This window comes from Pezoporus wallicus, unplaced genomic scaffold (assembly GCF_028554395.1).
Source record: "Pezoporus wallicus isolate ANWC-B61680 ecotype Strahan unplaced genomic scaffold, APGP_CSIRO_Pwel_v1 contig_3017, whole genome shotgun sequence".
NCBI classification, from domain to species: domain Eukaryota; kingdom Metazoa; phylum Chordata; class Aves; order Psittaciformes; family Psittacidae; genus Pezoporus; species Pezoporus wallicus.
In genome coordinates, this window is record NW_026638957.1 from 3,868,650 (window position 1) to 3,890,037 (window position 21,388).

Sequence of the window (21,388 nt, forward strand, 5' to 3'; positions counted from 1 at the left end):
TTCCCTTTCCTCCAGGCTCAATTATTTCACAGAAAGCCGTCTGCTCTGAATGAGGATCTGGGAGCTTCCTGCATACAAGAGTGCTTCTAAATTCACTGCACAGTTACATTCACCACACTTCCTCTCAGAACATGTTTCCTCTGAGAGTATACTGAAGTTGCTACTAAAGCAATCCCAGGCACTATGCTCTGTATCCACACTAAGTAAGCAGCACCTGTCCTCTCTCGCCACTTGCTTTTTCCAATTCACCTTCAAAAAGCATCCTTTTGATCACACAGTTTTAGTTCCCTTAACTTCCATAACCTTAAGAGGAGCAGTAGTAGTCTCTGGTGATGATAATACCTGGGGTTTTCTCAACAATTGCTCCAGGATCCCAGTGTTGAAGCAGACACAAAATCTTGGACCTGTGTAATGATCAGACATCCCAAATGGTTGAACTCTGTCCACAGATCAATATACTTGATCACCTCTATCACCATCTTCTGGCTGCAATCAACTCCCAAGGAATGCTGCCAGAAGAGTAAAGAACAGCAAGAAAAGGCTGCTTGCTCCCCACAAACACAACATGCAGTTTGACCAATATTCAACTGGCACAGCCCTCAAGAAATAAACATTCCCAGTCCCACGCACTCATTTCTACAGAAGAGCTGTCCCCTTCCATTCTAGCACACATGTGGGAAGCCACATTTAAATCCTGTCAGGGACTACAAAGCAGGGGCAGTCCTAGCAGAAACAGGTAATCTATACAGCAGTAGCTATCACTAGGATTGACCATGGTCATGCTCACCCTTGCTAGCTAGCCAAACTACTGTTCCTTTTTTTGGCCTGTTTTATCTTTGTTCTGCATTTGTCCAGTTCATTTCTCTCTTCAACCAGGCCTTGGTTAACAGCCCTTCAGACAGCAGCAACTACTAGTAAAGAGCTCCATGGGGGGGTGTTGCATTTTTGAAGGCTTGGAATAATTTTAAATTGAAATGACAGAATATACGCATCTAGGTATTAGTCATCTGGGGAAAAATACAAGGCCAAGCCAATGCACATTTTAAAAATTCCCCTCAATTTAGCAGATTCCTCCACCAATGGCAAGAAGCTAGCTGTCCATGCAGGACTCCCTGCCTGTCAGCTCTTCACAGGTACATCAGGGTAATCTGGCACTACCACTGAAGTCAAACTAACAGGGAGCTGCACACTCCCCTCACTCTGCTCCAGCCATGGGATTTTCCCGTTTCCCCTCACACTACATACAGAGATTACGTGATCACAGAACAAGTCATTTCAGAGGGCTGATGACAGGAAACAGGAAAAAGGGAATTCCTGCAGGTGGATTTGATAGCCATCTACACCTGGAACAGGAACCCACAGCTGTTAATCTGAAGAGACCAGACTATCACTATTAAAACTGCCTCACAACTCGAAAAAACTACACCCTTGTAGTCACCTTTGTCATTCCCTATGAGCTCAGACCCAGCCTCAACAAGTTACTCTCACCTGGCCTTCGACACTCAGGTAGAGTCCTCCTTTGCAGTCTCAATTTCTGCAGCTCGAGTTTCAGCACTGACACTCTACACCTCTTCCCTTTGTTTCCCAACATTCAGGGTCACTCACAGGTCTACTCTGCTCACTGAAGCAGGCAGCAGTACAAAAATCAAGCTGTACGGTATTTATACAACTGACCCATTCAAGAGCTTGTAAAATGGTTATGAACTGCAAGTGTGAAATTCCTGGTCAAATCTACAGGCTGTTTTCCGTTTATTCAGAGGCTTTTAACAAACACGGTGATCTTACACCTCTTTGCATAAATCAGCTATCTCTGTATATACCAAGACTTTAACAGTTATTTGAAAGCTTGCACGTTTAAAAGATTTCTCCTTTGGATGAGTTCTTCTATACTATCCTCTGTATCTATTAACTTCAGAAAATTTTAAGAGCCACACTGACTTCCACAGGTAGCATTTATATAACACCTGATGCCAAGAAATCTTTTTATGTTATACAGTTCAAATATTTTAGCCATTTTAAAGATGGATATTTTAGTGGCTGCACAAGAGCACATACAGCAGAAAAATATACTAATATCACAACGTTCTCACAAGCAAACTTCTGATACTTTCAGAAACCATCAGAAGCCCAAAAACTAGCTACACAAGTAGCTTTAGCTTCAGTAGTTACTTTCAGTAATATCTACATTTAGATTCTATGTAAGTGCAGCAAGAACTAAATACTCACAAACTTTGAGACATGTCCTCAATAAAGATATGGAAATCCATTTCAAATGAAACAGAAAATATAATTTCTCAATGATAACAGCAATCAGTTAAGGAAGGAAAGGCTTAGTCAGAAAACCGCTCTAGTAGTTAGGGTACAATTAAGTTGAAGCTTTGTTTACATTCTCCCCTTGGCAAGCAAAGGAAGTTATGTCTTCCAGATTTCCTGCAACAAGCTCTCTCCACATTTCTAAAGCATTTATTTTTCATCCTGTTACATGAACACGCAAGTTTTACAGAACAGTCAAAGCAGCATCACACATGTCAACATGACATGTTGTTCCTAAAAACTAGAGGTACCAATCATTTACGTATTTAATTCAGAATACCTACATATACCTCATGTACACAGAGACTGGACAGTTATGAGAGCTTGTGAGGTGTTTTTTTATTTAACTATTTGCTAAAGCAATCTGCTCTTTGAGCAGACTGATTAAATCCCTTAACTCTTCCTCTCCTTCCACAAGATAATGAAGCTTTTCAGCTGCCCCAGAACATAAATTAATCCAACCAAACACAATTTTCCAAAGAAGTATTACAAGGAAAGCAAACATCCCTTGGATTGTACTAATCAGATAAGATACTCCATTAAAACAAACCCACTGATCTTGATCTCATTTTAGACCAAGTTTTGGTTGTCTTTCTCTCGTCTCCCACTGTCCTTGATATCATCACTCTTCAAAGCAAGGGTGAAATGAAAAAAGGGAAGCCTTTGTCAGTGTGTGCTATACTTAAACTTTCTTTTATTCTTCCATTATTTAAGACGTTCACCAATAAATCATAGAATCGTAGAATAGTTAGGGTTAGAAAGGACCTCAAGATCATCCAGTACCAACCCCCCTGCCATGGGCAGGGACACCTCACACTAAACCATGTCACTCAAGGCTCTGTCCAACCTCACTTTGAACACCGCCAAGAGATGAAGCATTCACAACTTCCATGGGCAACCCATTCCACTGCCTCACCATCCTTACAGTAAAGAACTTCTTCCTTACATCCAATCTAAACTTCCTCTGTTGAAGTTCTAACCCATTACCCCTTGTCCTATCACTACAGCCTCTAGTGAAGAGTCCATCCCTGGCACCCTTGCAGGCCCCCTTCAGATACTATGAGGTCTCCACACAGCCTTCTCTTCCCCAGGCTGAACAGCCCCAACTTCCTCAGCCCGTCTTCATACAGGAGGTGCTCCAGTCCCATGATCATCCTCGTGACCCTCCTCTGGATTTGTTCCAACAGTTTCATGTCCTTTTTATGTTGAGGACACCAGAACTGCACACAATACTCCAAATGAGGTCTCAAAAGAGTAGAGTAGAGTAGAGGGGCAGGATCACCTCATTCAACCTGCTGGTCACGCTCCTTTTGATGCGGCCCAGGATACAGTTGGCTTTCTGGGCTGGAAGCGCACACTGCCAGCTCACGTTTGTTTTCTCATCAAGCAGCACCCCCAAGTCCTTCTCCACAGGGCTGCTCTGAATCTCTTCTCTGCCCAACCTGTAGCTGTGCCTGGGATTCCTCTGACCCAGGTGTAGGACCTTGCATTTGGCATGGTTAAACTTCGTAAGGTTGGCATCAGTCCACCTCACAAGCATGTCAAGGTCCCTCTGGATGGCATTCCTTCCCTCCACTGTATCAACCGAACCACACAGCTTGGTGTCATCAGCAAACTTGCTGAGTGCGCACTCAATCCCACTGTGCATGTCAGCAACGAAGATGTTAAACAAGACTCGTCCCAACACCAATCCCTGAGGGACACCACTCATCAATGGTCTCCAGACAGACACTGAACCACTGACCACAACTCTTTCCATACGGCCATCCAGGCAGCTCTTTATCCACCGAGTGGTCCACCTATCAAATTGATGTCTCTCCAATTTAGAGACAAGGATGTCGTGTGGGACAGTGTCGAATGCTTTGCACAAGTCCAGGTAGATGACATCAACTGCTCTACCCCTGTCCATCAGTTCCATAGCCCCATCATAGAAGGCCACCAAATTGGTCAGGCAGGATTTTCCCTTAGTGAAGCCATGCTGGCTGTCACAAACCACCTTGTTGTTTTTCATATGCCTTAGCATGCCTTCCAGGAGAATCTGCTCCAAGATTTTGCCAGGCACAGAGGTGAGACTGACTGGTCTGTAATTTCCTGGGTCATCCATTTTCCCCTTCTTGAAAATGGGGGTTATTTTTCCCTTTTTCCAGTCATCGGGAACTTCACCTGACTGCTACAATTTTTCAAATATGATGGACAGTGGCTTAGCAACTTCATTTGCCAGCTCCTTCAGGACCCGCAGATGGATCTCATCAGGACCCATGGACTTGTGTGCATTCAGGTTTTTAAGATGGTCTCGAACCAGTTCCTCTCCTACAGTGGGCACAAGGTCTTCATTCTCACAGTCCCTGTCTCTACCTTCCAAGACTTGGGTGGTTTGGTCAGAGCATTTGCCAGTGAAGGCCAAGGCAAAGAAGTCGTTAAGTACTTCAGCCTTCTCCAAATTAAGGGTAGCCAGTTCTTCTGATAGCTTCCAGAGAGGGCCCATGTTGTCCCTAGTCTGTTTTTTATTTGCTATGTACCTATAGAATCCCTTCCTGTTATCATTAACATCCCTAGCCCAGTTTAATTCTAACTGGGCCTTAGCTTTCCTAACCGGGTCCCTAGCTTCCCAAACAACATCCCCATATTCTTCCCAGGCTGCCTGGTCTTTCTTCCACCTTTTATAAGTCTCTGTTTTCCTTTGAACTTTCCTCAGCAGATCCTTATCCATCCAAGGAGGTCTCCTGGCCCTCCTGCTGCACTTCCTTCTAGTTGGGATGCAACACTCCTGAGCTTGTAGTAGGTGATCCTTGAGTATCATCCAACAGTCTTGGGCCCCCCTGCCCTCTAGGGCTGTATCCCATGGAACCTTCTGAAGCAGGTTCCTGAAGAGGCCAAATTCTGCTCTCTTGAAGTCCAGGGCAGTGAGCTTGCTGCATGCTCTTCTCACTGTCCTGAGGATCTCGAATTTGACCAACTCATGGTTGCTGCATCCAAGGCTGCCCTGAAGCGTCACATTTCCAAACAGCTCTCCCCTGTTGGTGAGCACAAGGTCAAGCATGGCACCTCTCCTGGGCCGCTCCTCTATTACTTGCACAAGGAAGCTGTCTTCCACACAATCGAGAAACGCCCTGGATTGCTTGTGCCGGGTCATACTGACCCTGCAACATGTATCAGGGTGGTTGAAGTCTCCCATGAGAACAAGGGCCTGTGAGTGGGAGGCTGTTCCTATCTCTCTGTAGAGTGCTTCTCATCCACAGATTTCTCTTGGTCAGGCAGTCTGTAATAGATCCCCACAATAATGTCCCTTATAGCTGTTCTCCCTTTAACCCTGACCCACAAACTCTCTGTTGACTGCTCACCCGTCCCCAGACAGAGTTCCATACTCTCCAGCCTATCCCTAACATAAAGGGCAACTCCCCCTCCCTGCCTGCTGGGCCTGTCTTTTCTAAAGAGCCTATAACCTTCCATTCCAACACTCCAGTCACAGGAGCCATCCCACCATGTTTCTGTGATGCCTATTACATCATACCCCCGTAGACTTGCACACAATTCTAATGGGAAAAAAAAGTTGACACTGCCACCAAAAAGGCAATCTCAATTCCCTTTCCACCCAGATGATAATTTCCATTCAATTCTGTGTTCTCTACTTGCACATTCATATTCAAATAACAGGAACAGTTTTAACTGGATTAATTTTCAGATTAATAAACGCAAAAGGCTCATTTTAACTTCAAGGAAACACATTGATCTTGTACATGTGGGAAAAAAATAAAAAATGGCAAGTTCCATTTCCTTCCAAATTTAAACCAAGGATAAAACTGGTTCACTAAATGTTTAAATAAGCATTCTCATTACTGAAAATCACTAGTCCTTAACACAATTCAGCCTTGATGCAGGTAAAACACAGTCACGAAATGAGATGTTTTCTAATTTAATGCTCCAGAATAGTTAAGTTGGTAGCTAAAAGCAGAATAAGTGGAGAAGGGAAAGAGAAATGTGTGCATATCCCTAAAATGGTGGTGGGGAAATACCCAGATTGGTACAAATCTGTTAATCCAAACTAGCAAATTTTAAGCCAATAATTAACTAAGAAACTATTCAGTAACAAAATTACTTTAGATATTCTCTGCAGAGAAACTCAGATGATTTTCCTTAAAATGGAAAAGCCCTAAGTAGCAAGGGCAGATCTTTTGGAAAGTTTGCTTTAGGACTGTACTTCTGAGTCTTCAGATAGTAAGTGTCCAGATTACAGCACCAAAGATCTTGGTTAAATGCAGCTACAGACAAGCAGCTTTGATTCAGTGCAGAAATATATAAAAATCAGTTTACCAGGGGTTATTAAGTCTTCAGGCTTGTATCTAGAACTACAAAGCACTATCAGAGAGGGAATAATCTTAACACTATGACACCTTACTATGCTAGAAGGATATTTTGGTATTTCAAGTCCAAATGCACATTTCCAGAAGTGTTTAATAAAGGATTAAATCTTACAGAGATTTTAAGGGCCAATTAAGAAGCGGGAGATACATTCTGACCCAAATAATACAATTTTAAAAAAGACAGAAAATGTTTCTCTTAAATACTATCTTTGGCTATACAAAAAAAAAAAAAAAAAAAAAAATCAGCTGAGTTAGGATTTGAGAATCTAAGGCAGTAAACACATTCTTATCCAAAATTTAGATAAGCTAAATCCCCATATCAGCCATGAAGATAAACTGCAGAGGAGATGGAGATAATTTAGTACATTGGGAGAAAGGGGGGACTCACAATGACACTGGCAACTCCTCATGCTGTTACAGACACAGCTTTGTAAGAATTACAGTGCTTACATCCAGCTCACCAGTAACAACTGTTGTCTCTCAGGAGCTGAAGAGTATTGACACAGCTTAGATTCTTCCTCATTCAGTACTGAGGCCATCACTACACTGCATAATACAAAATTTCCTGCCTCGAATGTGTATTTTAACTCAGCATTCTTCCACCATGCTAGTGTCTGAAGTACAATAAACAACCTACTTCAAAAACTTCCTTGAAGTACCTCACTACAGACTGTCAAAGGTATCCTCAATTTAAAAATGTCAGTATAAGCAATTCCACTGCATTACAGTGAGCTATAGTCACTACTAGAATGACTTTAATAGGATCATAAGTTCATGGATTCCTTTAATGTTATCTTCTCTGACCACATTCTAGTATTTCATTTCACCTCTTAAGACATTTAAAATCCAGATGCCCATTACAGGATGAACCACAGCAGAGGACATCAGTCTTTAATATACTCCCATGTTTGATTAGTCTGTGGGTTGTTTTTTTTTTAATAGGTAATACAAAATTCCACTGTGTTTATGCATACATTCCTTCCTTCTCCAAGACGAACTCTTCTGGTCACTCAGTCAAATACCACAAGCAGCTTCAGAGGTTGTTAACCTTCATGTATTTTAAGAAATAGACATCCAAGTATATGAAAGAAAACCTCTAAATGCCTCCACTTACACAAAGTACTTAAGCACAACCTCATCTTAAACACTACAGTACTTTCATGTATGAGCACCATCACAACCACAGCAACAGAAAAGCTTCAAACAGGACTTGCATCTTCCTAGATGAAGTCAAAGATCACCAAATCCACAGCAACCCTCATTCCTCAGTTCTAATGGTCAAGGAACCATTCCCCCCACACACACACCTTTACATCAAGCATCATCATGAGAACAAAGCTAAGCAGATCAAAAGAGCTTGAAGAGTAAGGGAGCACAGGTCCAGAAAATAATGCCTCATTGCATTCTGACTGGATTTTTTATTTCAGAGTTTTTCAGTCAGCTCTCAAGCAGCATTTCAAATATTGGGGTGAGGAGAAAGAACATGAAAAGGAACTTTCGCCACTCACACTGATTATTTTTAAAGCAATGAGAATAAGCTGCCCATCACAGAAGTGGTTTACAGACTTCATTGTAAGTACAGAGATTTGGGGTAGCAGACAATGATAAGCAAAGCAGCAGTCCAATTTCTCACTAATGCAATGTTACCTACTTGGTCACTAAAAAAAAAAAAAGAAAACTTTAATTTGCATATAAATAGGCATAATTTTACTGAATTTTGATGCCTTCACAAGACCTTGGTATTCTTGCTTTTTGTATTCCACACCTTGATTTAAATCTCAATTCTGGACTGTAAGAAAGAACAGTGTTCTCTGACCTGAACTACAGTCTAAAACACACATGCAAACACCCAGATGCATTTTGCACCTCTAATTATCACACAGAGCTTCTGCAAGTACTAGGTGACAAAATAACATGCATAACTAAAAAACCAAGCAACAGTAGTTTATTACACTGCTGTTTCAACCAACTGGTTTGAGTTTAGCCATTGTTACCATCAGCAGAAGTGTCAAACAGCAACAGCTTAATAGTTATCCTGAAACAGAGTTAACAGATCTTGGACACAGCTTCCAAATTAGAGGAATCTTGCATACCATTAACTAGCTTAGTCTACCTTTAAAGCACTTCCCACTAGATAACACTGAAGATTTGAAGTTGTTAAGAATGCCAGAAAAGATTCTTCTTAAAAGCTGCAAGTTAGCATACTGACATAATCCTGTATCAAAGAGGACAGATTAGAAATAAAAAGGACAGATTAGAAATAAAAAGGCTCTTTAAGAAGATGGGAATAGCAGTAACAATAGCAATAGAAAGATATTCTTTAAGAGAGATTTAAAAAATTACATTCTACTCTTTACAGTTTACTATGGTGAACAGGAAACAGGATATGACAAGTAAGAACACCAGAGGGACAGAAAAAAAAATCTAATCTTTCTAATACAGGAAGAATTGAACATAAAATGGAGTTTCAGTGTCATACAGAACATACATAACCATTGAATTCAGACAAGATTTGAGAACAAAGATCCAATAGTATTTACAGAATGATCAGACATTTACACAGCTAACAGCTAGCAACAGAATTTCAATTTTGAAAAATAAAGCAAGATCTCTGGAAGACACTTTTGAAACTTAGAAACTGACCTAGGAAGGTGCTACCCTCACGTGTTGTACCCCCACACCTTACTGAATGTTGCTCGTTCTTAACCAGTATGGACTGCTGTTAAATTTATTTTGCATGCTGTATTACTCTGGTAATTGATATTTTTCACCTAGAGAAATGTTTTAAACCCACTGATGACTGAAAATTCCCAAAAGGCTGAACACACACTGAAGCCCACCAGTTGTTAAAGTATACATTCGGTAATGTTAGGTGTAACCTTGCACAACATACCCAATGGAGCAATTAAATTGGATTTAAATTTAACTAAGTATATAGTTGCAGATGTATTTCAATCTAATACACTTCAGGCAACACAGTCCCAACCCCCAGATCCCCTTTACCGATCTGACCCTGCTTCTACACTGTGCCAGCAAACAAACTTTCCACAGCAGTGTGACAACCAAGATCAGGGACCTGATATGAAGTTATTTTGTGTTGTAGTTGTTTACTTTTCAGACAATTTTCTGCAATACTTCAGACTGAAGCCATGTAAATGGCTCTACCAACACAGCTGAGGGGACCGTGAAGGAAAGAGCAGCTACGGAATACAATTATTTAAGCCAATTTTGACACTAAGCATAGACGAAGAACCTCATGGGCACCCTTATAAAGGAAAGAAGTGATTTGCCATAGTGCCAAGGACAAAGAAATTAGATACTTCAGATCCCCTCCAGTTTTAGATGAACCTCTGACATGATCTGATCTCTTTGCTTGAACACTGGAAATCAAAACACCACAGTCAAGAGACTAAGATGAAAGCAAAATGCTAAAACTTCACAGAACTTCAGACAGTGAGGTATGGTACATGTTGCATATGCCATCATTGACATTCAACTCCTTCCTATTCATTTTTCCTCTTGCTCATTTCTACTCTCCCTAACACACAATTTTCATTGTTTCTACATAAATCACACAAGGATTTGAGATCTCCTAGCATCCACTCATTATATAGAAGGCATCATTATAACAGGCATACTTTTGGGAGACATGCAAAACAGACTGGATAGGCACAAAATGCAAGACTAGCATCAAATTTTCATCTGCATTCCCTTCTTGTTATAGCTCAGGCATACTGGTAAGCCAACATAACAAAGACCATTCTAAAAATCCATAATAGCTTCTGTCCAAAGACAGAAGAATATGGCTTGTCAATATATCTTTAAAAGAACCTGGGTAACAAAACAGATCAATAACTACATGACTCATCACATAGGATTCCCAGTCTTCACTGCATGCACAATAGTTTGTGCACCAGGTTTCCAGACTTGTGTGAAAAAGAAATGGTACAAGCCATTGATCCAGTAACAGGAATCAAAATTCATGTAAATATGTTCAGAAAACAACAAAAGAAAATGTAGAGTCTGAAATTCAGGTGTTTATATCAAGATGTGCTACAAGAATGGTCAGATTCTCATCAGTATTATTAAGAATATAGTTATTTCTTCTTAAAAGAAATCTCACATTTTATTTATAGATCTTTTGTTTGATTAATGGGAACTACTTGCAGTCCATAACAGATGTCCATAGGATGTTTTGTTTCCTCTTACTTTTTCCTCTCTGGAAGGCAGCCAGCCACGATTATCTTGGTTGTCACTGCACAGCCAGACATCAAAATACACTCCCCTTTTCTTGCATGTGGTCTACTATATCAACACCAAACTACCATCAGGTAGCATGAGGGGCAGGCCTAGTGTTACACCGCCTCCTATGGACACAGGCAGGACCACAAGACACCATAACACTAACGCAGCCTGCAAAGCAGGACACATTGTCCAAGCCTAGCATTCACACCCTATAAGCCTCTAGGTCAACTGTCATCAGTGAGAGCTGTAAACCTGACATCATATGTGCAGCAACTTGAAAGGCCACTTTCAAAATGAAGACCTGATATTTTGTTAGTCTATTCATCAAGCTCTGACAGCCCCACTGAATTAAATTCAAAGAGCTGGCTACAAAGACAACATATTCTACTATAATTTAACAATATGTGACATTCACAACACAAAGTTCTGAGCTTCTCAGAAAAGCCTGCAAACAAAGGGAAAAAAAAAATTAAGTCACCACGACAAGCCCATGCAAGTCTTCCAATGGAGCTTATAAATATAATTCTATTATTTCATGTATGACTCTTTGCAAATCACTCAATGCCAGCTATAAGCATTACACCACTACTCTATGACTCAGCAAGAGAATCTGGACACACAAAGAAAATTCAGGTACTAAAGTAAGTGGCAAAGATTGTTAAAAAGCCAGCAATTACAACAATGCCACAGAAAGCGATCCAAGATGACTTGTGTCTGTGTTCCTTGTATGTTTAAACATACAAAATTAGATTAGAATGTCAAACCCATTTATATACTGGCTAGAGTTTGAAAGCAACTAAAACAATGCTTAGCGCAGCTGCGCCAGAATACAAAGGATTCAATAGCTTTTTTTTCCATCTCCAATGAACAAAAACAAACACTGGCTGTACATTCTACACAAAATACTGAACTCTGTTTGCAAGATTACTTGTATGCAGTCTAACTATGTCAGCCAGCTAAATCTGAATAAAAAAGAAAGCGAACTGCAGCTTCATGTTGTAACTAAAGATACAAGCTTTAGTCCCCAAGACAGTCATTGCACGTTTACATGTAAGCATGAACAGATAGTAATGTTTACACATTATTTGATACAGCAAAGTAGCAAGTTCTTTAATGGCAAAATTATGCTTTGGTCCATCAACTAGGACTAGAATTAAATTATTCCACCAAGGAAGAAAACATCACAAGCCATGACTCACCAATACATTACCTTCATTCAGATGTTCTGCAAATTAAGTACTCAGACCTTGCCTTTCAAACATGGTCCACAGCATCTGTTCATTACTAAAAGACACTTGCTCAAAAAATAATCTCTATAGAATTAATTCTGTTCTGGTGGCAGCAGACTGTTAGTCAACAAAGTGAGGAAGGGAGAAAGGAAGAAGAAATATTTCTGTTGATTTCTTCAGAAAAAGGTTTAAATAAAGAAGAATCTAACCTCACTGGATCTGAAAAGGAATTACTCTCCCTTCACCTCCCCATTTAAAGCAGCATGTTAATACAGAACTAGGATGAAAGCTGTTCACGATATATATATTTGAAATGATAAAGGAGACTATTAGAATACTGCTCCTTTTTCCCCAATATCCTTAAGACAAAAAGGGTAAAGCTTTAACTCATCAAGCTTCAAATGCCTCAAAAAAGATATGAAAATAAAAATTTTTTATCCGAGTTTCTGATTTTATTTTCTCCATTTCTAAATGAAAACAGAGCATGCAGTATGTGGTAAAACCTGAGGTGACCACATGCCGACAGTATATCTGCCAAACACTTTAAATTTGCGTGTTACATTACACTGGTTTGGAGCAAAGTCTCAAGCAAAGCTATATTCCCTAAGCTAAATTCTCACACAAATAAAGTATCATTGTATCAACAGGTGTTTTATTACCTTACTATCATATTTTATGTTAGCACTTGAAATGTGTATCATCTTTCATCCAACGGCCTTAAATGGGATGGCAGGGCAGAGCAAGTAGAAACACGAACCAAGAGCAAAGCACCATCCCACCGGCAGCAGGAATATTATAGAGGCACAAACATGCTCATCACTTACAAAGCTCTCCAAGTTTTCCTCCAGGAACACCACAGTAACACCTGTACGAAGATGAGCAGGACGCAACCTCACACATTCCAGGGAGGCAGCAATCGCAAAGCCGCAGCACCTCCGAGGGACGGGCTGAACGGCCGGGCACACAAGCGGGACCCCACAGCCCACGGTGAGCGACCGCGGCCGCTCTCGCACAGCCGAATATGGGAGGAGCACCGCAGCACTGGCAACACAAATCCTGCACCAGCTCCTGCGTGAGGCGACCCCAACAAAACCCCGAGGGCTCCGCGGGGAGCGGCGCCGAGGCCACAGTGGAAGGTGCGTCCAGGCAGGACCCGACAGCTAGAAGCGGCCGAGGCGAAAACCACTGTCAGTGCTCAAGGCCCGCGAGAACCTTGAAAGCCGGGCCCGAGCCCCCGGGAGCAGCAGGAGGGGAAGGGCCGCTCCCCTCGGCGGGAGGCCTTGCGGGGCGGTGGGGGCCTGCACCTTAGTCCTGCTGCAGCGACTCAGCTACCGGGTACGAGCTATGGGGCTGGGGCAGGAGGAGTCAGCCGCAGCCGGCACGGAGCACTGCCAGCCCGGCGGGCGCGCACCCAGCCCCTGCCCAGGGCACCCCGCCACTGACGGTCTCGCCCGCTCCTCTCTGCCATCATGACAAGGAGCCCGGCCCGCCCTACCAGCCCACACTGACCGCGCAGCTCCCCGCAGCGCCTCACCTCCGGCAGCCACTCGCCGCCGCCATACCGCCGGGCTCAGCACCACTCGCTCCTTTCCAATCTTAGTCCCTCTTCGGCCGCCGCCATTTTGATCGCGAGCCCCAACCTCGGTCTGGCAGGAGTAGCGGGCACCGCGCTTGCGCAGGACTGCTGCTGCTGCCGGGACACGTGGTGTGTGGGGGCGGGGCGGGGCGGGGGCGGGCTGCGCCTGAGGGGCGCTACCCCCCATGTGGGGATGCGCAGGGCCTCGGTTAGCGGAGGGAGGTGGCTCTGAAGGAGATAGGTGCCCTCGCTTGTCGCGGCTAAGGCGTGCGAGGGCACCCGTGCCGCAACGGAGCACACGCCGAGGGCTGAGGAGGCTCGGCCAAGCCACCAGCAGGCGTTACTCTGGGAGCATTCACGGTTTCCAGTCATCCCGTGTCGTGGGGGGGCTCGCCCTGCAACCTGCAAGATGGATGGTGGGCCAGTGCCGATGGCCTAGGCGAGCTTGGCGAGGCGCCCACCCGCAGGCCTGGCCTCAGGGAGAGCTGAGGCCGGACCAGGTGTACCCTGCCGCCGGCCCCCGTGCCACACGCGTGTATTCTGGTTGCTTTGTGTGATGTGTCTCACAAGCTTGTTACACCCAGGTACTGAGGTGTCTGCAAGGCAAGCTGTTTGTCAGCACGGGTTCTTTGTCTCTGAGACTTCCCTAAGCTGCTTACGTTAAGCATTTATTCAGCTGCTTGCTTTTCCAAACTGCTGTGAGCTTGTTAACAGACAGTCAGGGTCCAGCATTAAGTGTTCATGCTGGGAATATATACTGTTCACCTGGAAATAAACTCCACTGCCTTCCCCATGTCCAACAACCTCTCTCAGTATCAGAAATTACTGTTTCATACATCTAGATGGACAGAGGTGCCAGCAGTAAAAATGCTTGTAGCTTTTCCCACCATTGCTGGTACCATTCCTGCTATATTTTCTCCAAAGGTGCCTGTGGATACAGTTAGGATCAGAATATAACAGCCATTCAGTCTATAAGCTTGCTGTTTTCTAAATCGGAGAAAGTGGCTAAAAATGCATGTCAACATTTCATTAGAAAAATAAAACTACTTATATAAACCTACTTGTGCTGTGTGACAGAACTAAGCACCATGTGTCTACGTGTGAGAAGGTCTGAGAAAAGGGTTTCATGCACAGGCCAAAAGTCTAATGAATTCACATGGCAGAAAATACTCAGCTGAAAGCCACATCTGTGATCTTGGTTGGTAAAGGTGAGCTACAACTGATTATATCCCCTCCTGACTTGCTGACAGTCCATTTCTGGAGGGAAGCCTTCCTCCCACTTGGCACTGCACTGTGCTCCAAGCATCTTTCTAATTAACTTGCCTGAATGCAGCAGACTTCCCTAAGTACTACTTGGCATAACATCCCATAATGCTGAGCAGCTTACCAAGAAGCTAGGAAAAAACAGCTTTCAGTATATTTGCCTGTGCTGTAGACTGTTTTCGTACTGGTTTCAGCCTATGAATGGAAGAGAAACACTGTGAGTTGAGCTGATGGACAGTATTTTGTACACCTTGGGGGTTTTAACCAGTTTAGTTATTTGTATACTCTCCATTATTATAGAATCTGAGAGAACCACAACCTTTGACTTCCACACCCACAGTGAGATGAGGGAATTTTTGTAATTGCAATTTAATAGATGAAGTGTGCACTGTCGGGGTTATGCTTGTATCTATTCAAGGGAGGCTATGCTCTGTAAATAATACGTCTTTGCAAGCTGTTGTTGCTGCCGTCAGGACAGCTAATAAAACTGGCAGGCAGAGCTTAGCCTCTTTGAGCTGCTGCCCACTAGAGCCTCCCCATCTCCTGTTTCTGTCTCTTTTCTTGTGCCCAGTTTCCATTCCCTGCTATTAGGAACCAAGATTGTGGAATATGACAGAATATACAGTGTTCAGCTTAGTTTTATTTTACCCTGGTTTTCTGTATAAATGTGATATATATGATCATATTGCCTGCTTATACATATATGGGTTTAGGTCTGGGATTTCTGTGTTAATTCTTTTTTTTTTGACTCATTGATCTGTTTCTCCTTTGGGTCCTTTTAGATGTTGTAACTACAGAAAAGGCTTCATTTGTCTTGGCCATCAAAGGTAAGCAACCAACAGATACAAAACTATAGGAAACTAAACTGCAGTAGTTGTAATGTGCATTGAATTGTTAATTTAAATATATCTATTAGGAGAAATGGTTGCAGCCGAGGGGCTTAAATATCAACAGTGTGAGACAACCCCTGCCTCTGTATGTCATTCGTGATTTATAATACCATTGTTACAATTTTAGCAGTGGCTTGCTGAGACCAGCATAGAAATAAGAACCAGTTAAAGTTAAATAAGATTCATGTTACAAAACTTTTAGACTGAGGGGAAATAGTATGCCTGCTTGGTTTTCAGGTGACGGGAGCTAGTTACATATTTGTTGCCAAAGTTCTGTAGGTAGTTGAAAAAATCCATTCCTCCCTCCAGCAAGCCTGCCTCATGTCTTACAGGTAGTGAAAATGAAAAGGGAAAGCAAAGAAGTCTTGCAGGCTGAATGTTTGCTTTGTTGGTGATTTTTATATTCTAATATAAACCAGACTGTAGTCAAAATGGTTGATGAGATCGTAGTGCCAAGATCTTGCTTTTCAATAATCGCCCTTTTAGTAGCTAAAATAAACCTTGTTTCTTATGACTCAGACAAATAACTCTGGGAGATATCTGGCCAGTTGGAAATGAGGAAGGCTACCATGTGCTTTTGCTTTAGACTTTTTAAAGCATAGAGGTCACCTCCCTTGACTGCAGCACAATGTCATTATCTTCAACGACTGCGTGGTCTCATGGGCTAGACAGCTGGGAAGTCCACCAAAAGTAAGCTGACCAGCTCCTCCTGCCACACAGTGCAGAAGACGGGTTATAAAACATTGAGTTACAGACCTTGCTGTGGAGGAGTGGGAAATGGAAGCTAATTGCATTTACATGCAGGTGAATGTGCTTTCTGAGATGAGAGGATAGGAGATTCACGCCATCTGACAAACACCCCCGGAGCATGTGCATACACATCACTTCCCTGATCGCCTAATTATAATCTTCACACCATGCTCTCAGAAATAAATTGTTCTTCCATTTTTAGCAGGATTGAGATACATTTGGTTTGGTCTATTTAAAATAATCTTTTGATGTCCTAATGAGCAAAATCTTGCATATGCCTTAAATATTGTAAAATATCATCTCCTCTTTAGAACAAAGTGCAGAATGAAATACTGAGCCACACAACAGTTATCAGTGCCTCTGCTCGTATGGAATGACGTAATGCTTTATTCATGTTTTTGCAGGGACTTATTGATGGTAATCACTGTACATGCACATTGCATTTTATCTCCAAATTCAAGAGTGTTAGTAGAAAAAATGAATTATGTGCCACCACTTACTAAAAATAAAAACAACCCAAATGTCTGTTATTGTTCATTTACCCTTATTTGCACTAGGAAGCTCAAGCTTTGAAGTGCCCTCTGGGTATTTCTCAGGGTATATTGAAAAGAAAATACACTTGGAAGAAAAGCCCCAACAGTTCACTTCCCTTGATTCATTTTTTGTCCACGATTCATTCCTTAGACTTTTGGATGCTTCATTTGCTTTTCATTCCAAATGTGAACTGTTTATTATTATTAATGATGTTTCTGTGTTGATGTGTTGTGTGGAGGCCCTAATCAAAACTGTCCTGCTGTGCTGGATGGTGTGCCAAACTCAGATTACAGTACATGCTCTAGAGAATTTACAGATTAACTGGAGGGTGTGATTATGCAAGGTGCAGAAAGCCTTTTGCAAACCAGTGAGAAAACTGGATGTGCATCATTTACAGTGATAGGGTCACGCCACATGATGCAGAAAGTGCTTGCACCCCTGACTGCCTGCTACAGAAATAATGAAAGCTGTATTGGTTAGAGAATGGGATTCTGTTTTGAATGTAAGCAGCACCTTTATTTATGACCATCTGAAGCGTGACTTTGTAGCATTACAGATCAAATCCTTAAAGTCCAATTTACCCCAACTGTTTTTTAGTACGTATATTTCAGTTCAATTTTATGGCACGCAGGGCAGTAAATCATGGCTAAAGAAAAGCTTAGAATGCTTTATTATTGTCCTGGGTTCAGCAGTAGCATTCATTTTTTCTCCTTCTTAGTAGCTGGTGCAGTGCTGTGTTTTTCACTTTCAGCCTGGGAACAGCGCTGATAACACTGATGGTTTTAGTTACTGCTCAGTAATGTTTAGTCTGACCAAGGACTTTCTGAGTCTTATGCTCTGCCAGGGAGGAGGGGAACCTGGGAGGAAGCAGAAACAGGACACCTGACCCAAACTGACCAAAGAGGTATTCCATACCACAGCATGTCATGGCCAGCATGTAGAACTGGGGGCAGTTACCTGGAAGGTTTAGAGCACTGCTCGGTTGGGCTGGGTATCAATTGGCGGGTGGTGAGTGGTTGTATTCTCTTCCCTTGTTATTTCCCTTATCATTATTATTATTGGTGGTAGCTGCAGTGGTTTGTGTCATACCTTAGTTACTGGGCTGTTCTTATCTCAACATGTGGGAGTTACATTCTTTCGATTCTCCTCCCCATCCCTCCGGGAGTGGGGGAAGAAAGGGGGGGGAGTGAGTGAACGGCTTCATGGTACTGAATTACCAGCTGGGCTTAACCCTCAACAGTTCTTTTACTGGGCTGGTGTAGCTGCTGTGCTTGGAGCTGGAGTAGCTGCACTGTCTGATCCAGGGACATTTTTTTCCTTTTGAAGGTTCTGGAAAGTCTTGAACAAGGCCCTGTAAGCATAGGCCAAGCCCCAGCACGTGGCCATGATTTGTCCCTCTCTGGTATGACCATGACAACACACCTCATTTAAGTGTTTTACTAATTTTTCTGGATTTTGCACTTGTTCAGTGGTGAAGTTCCAGGCCACTGGCCTAGATACTTGCCCATACTATCCCATACACCCTGCCATTCATGGCTGTCCAGCCTCGGGGAAAATCTCCTGGTCCTCTTATGTGGTCGTTTAACCCCAAACAAGTCCCAGACCAGACTCTGCTTAACTCTTGAGATCAGATGAAATGGTCATGGGTAAAACACACTCTGTATGTGTGCCAACATCGTGATGCTCATCACAATCAGCAGGCAGGTCTCAAGGGTATCCAAAGGCCATTCAAAACCTTCAGAACTCTCAAATGATGCTGTAAATGGTCTGGCGGGGAGGCTGGGAGCATAACAGAATGTCTCCCTCAGGGGTTGACTACCCAAGGAGGGAAAAAAAGATGTATAATTGTTAAACACTTCTATTATATACTTTCAAAGGTATAGAGGTGGTGACCACACTGGAAATGCAAGCCAGATCAGTTTCATGATCAATGATTCTATTGTATTACAAGTCATTACCATAAAGCACAATGAAACAAGAACCTTAGTCCAAGGCCCCCAGCCGATAAACGCTAACACAGCAAATACCAGCTGTAAGTAAAGTACGACACGCTGAAACTGTGAGATCAAGAGCAATAACTTTGAGAGCCATAAATCAGCATTGTAACGAGTGACTTTTAATCCAAAACAATAAATGCTTATCACAAATACGATTAGACACACTCGGTCAGATCTGTCGTTGTCTCAAACCTTCATGCCCCACGTTGGGCACCAAAAAGGACTGTCATGGTTTAAGCACAGCTGGTAATTCAGTACCACGCAGCCGTTCGCTCACTCCCCCCACCTTCTTCCTTCCGCTCCTGGAGAGATGGGGAGGAGAATTGAAAGAATGTAACTCCCACGGGTAGAGGTAAGAACAGCCCAGTAACTAAGGTATAACACAAACCACTACTGTTACCACCAGTAATAATGATAAGGGGAATGACAAGGGAGGAGAATACAACTGCTCACCACCCATCGACTGATACCCAGCCCGACTGAGCAGTGATCTAGCCCTTCCAGGTAACCACCCCCAGTTTATATAGTGGGCATGATGTGCTGTGGTATGGAATATCTCTTTGATTAATTTGGGTCAGGTGTCTTGTCTAAACTAAACATCACTGAGCAGTAACTAAAAACATCAATGTTATCAGCGCTGTTCCCAGGCTGAAAGTCAAAAACACAGCATGGCACCAGCTACTAAGGAGAAAAATGACTGCTACTGCTGAACCCAGGACAATTACCTCTTTATTGGTAACTAATCCATATTATTTCAACATGTGATTCGGAGAAAACTCCAGGAGCAAACTCGCCAACAAAGTTTTCAAGTTGACAAGCAGGTGTTCTTTATTGCGGTGCTGGGAGACACAGGTGATAGCTCCTCCTAATGTGTATCACTGTATTGCTACACAAGCCGTCCTTATATAGTCACTGGGCATACATACATATTCGTGAGACTATGCATGAATTACATCATTTTCCAGAAAGTTTCCGGCATGTATACAGAAATGTGGTGGCGGTCTCTGAGGGTTGTTTACTTCTTCCAACAATCTTCATAACTTCTTGCAGCCTTTGAAGCACCAGCTTAATTAACATTACAGACATAGCAATCATCCTGTCCTTTGGTTTGCCAGTTAGTTTAACTGCTCCCAGCCTGGACATCTGCTAGTCCCAGATATTCCCCATTGCCAGGTCCTGTTTTTCTATTGTTTTTCTTACACTTTTTGTACTAAGGTGGTAAGGACCTAAAACTATGTCAACTACCTTCAAGCACCTCTGTTATTTTCCATTACAAAGCCATCAAACTTCAGGTTACTTAGAACGGATTACATTTTGTGCTTTTGTTCCTCCTTGTCTCTACTGGGAGTTGAAACTATATGATCTTATGGTTCTTTCCAACCCTAAATATTGTATGATTATGGATGCTTATTATGCTAAACAGGCTTCATTTTTAACAATGATAATGATGAGAGTCTGCAAATACAAAGATTTGGACTATTACTGGTTCTTTAATTTTATTCTTTGTGTGTTATCTTTCTATCTGAGCCTTTCTCACTACATAAACCTCCCTTAAAATTTTGTAGAAGAAGGGGTTTTGGCTTACTCATATACACAATACCTGTTATACGTCATCCGACAAAATACATCAGCCCCTAAAAGGATAGACTGAAGTTGCTATGAAAGCAACTTCATAATTGTGTGAATACAAGACAACACTTGTATTTCTATAATCAGTGATGGCAGAGCAAGAAATGGGTTTCCCTTTGTGAAATAAGTGGCGTGGAAGCACAGCAATGCTGGTAATGCTCTTTATACCATGATTTTGCTCATTTCTTGAGTCACCAGACCTTTACACAGAGGTGAGGAAACCCCTGTTTTCTGGCAGGAGAGCACAGGAAGGTTGGTGAGGGTAGGGGTATTTGTTTGCTGCTAGCAGGAGAGAAGGAGGCTGCCCTGGGGCAGCTGGAATGGGGACTGCTATGTCACTAGCTGCCATGGGATCTCTTCCTGTTCTGTGATGAAGCAAATTCCCCATCAGCAGGCAGAGAAAAGCCAAGTGACACACAGCCACCACGCGCTTCCAGGAAACCTGGCAAGTTTGGTGAGGTGAAATAGTTGCACCCCGCAGAAACAAAGTATTACCTTGAAGGAGGTGGTGTTAAACAGGCCCTGCCTGGGGCAGGTGGCGGAAAAACATGGGCATTAGGGGCCTTCGAAGAAGCATGAGGAAAAGAAGTGACATCAGACT

At 42.7% G+C, this 21,388-nt stretch overlaps 1 protein-coding gene across 5 annotated transcripts in view; it reads right to left on the bottom strand.

Moving 5' to 3' along the window:
• BTBD7 (BTB domain containing 7) overlaps positions 1 to 13,715 on the bottom strand; it is a 56,777-nt gene extending 43,062 nt beyond the window's left edge. For 4 of the 5 annotated variants that reach the window (XM_057413450.1, XM_057413449.1, XM_057413446.1 and 1 more), the window contains exon 1: positions 13,683 to 13,715. The gene's annotated coding sequence lies outside the window, so the exon portion shown is untranslated. Of the gene's footprint in view, positions 1 to 2,603; positions 2,625 to 13,682 lie in introns of those variants that run through there. The other variant, XM_057413447.1, reaches the window with a different exon arrangement.
• Positions 13,716 to 21,388: the final 7,673 nt, after the last annotated feature.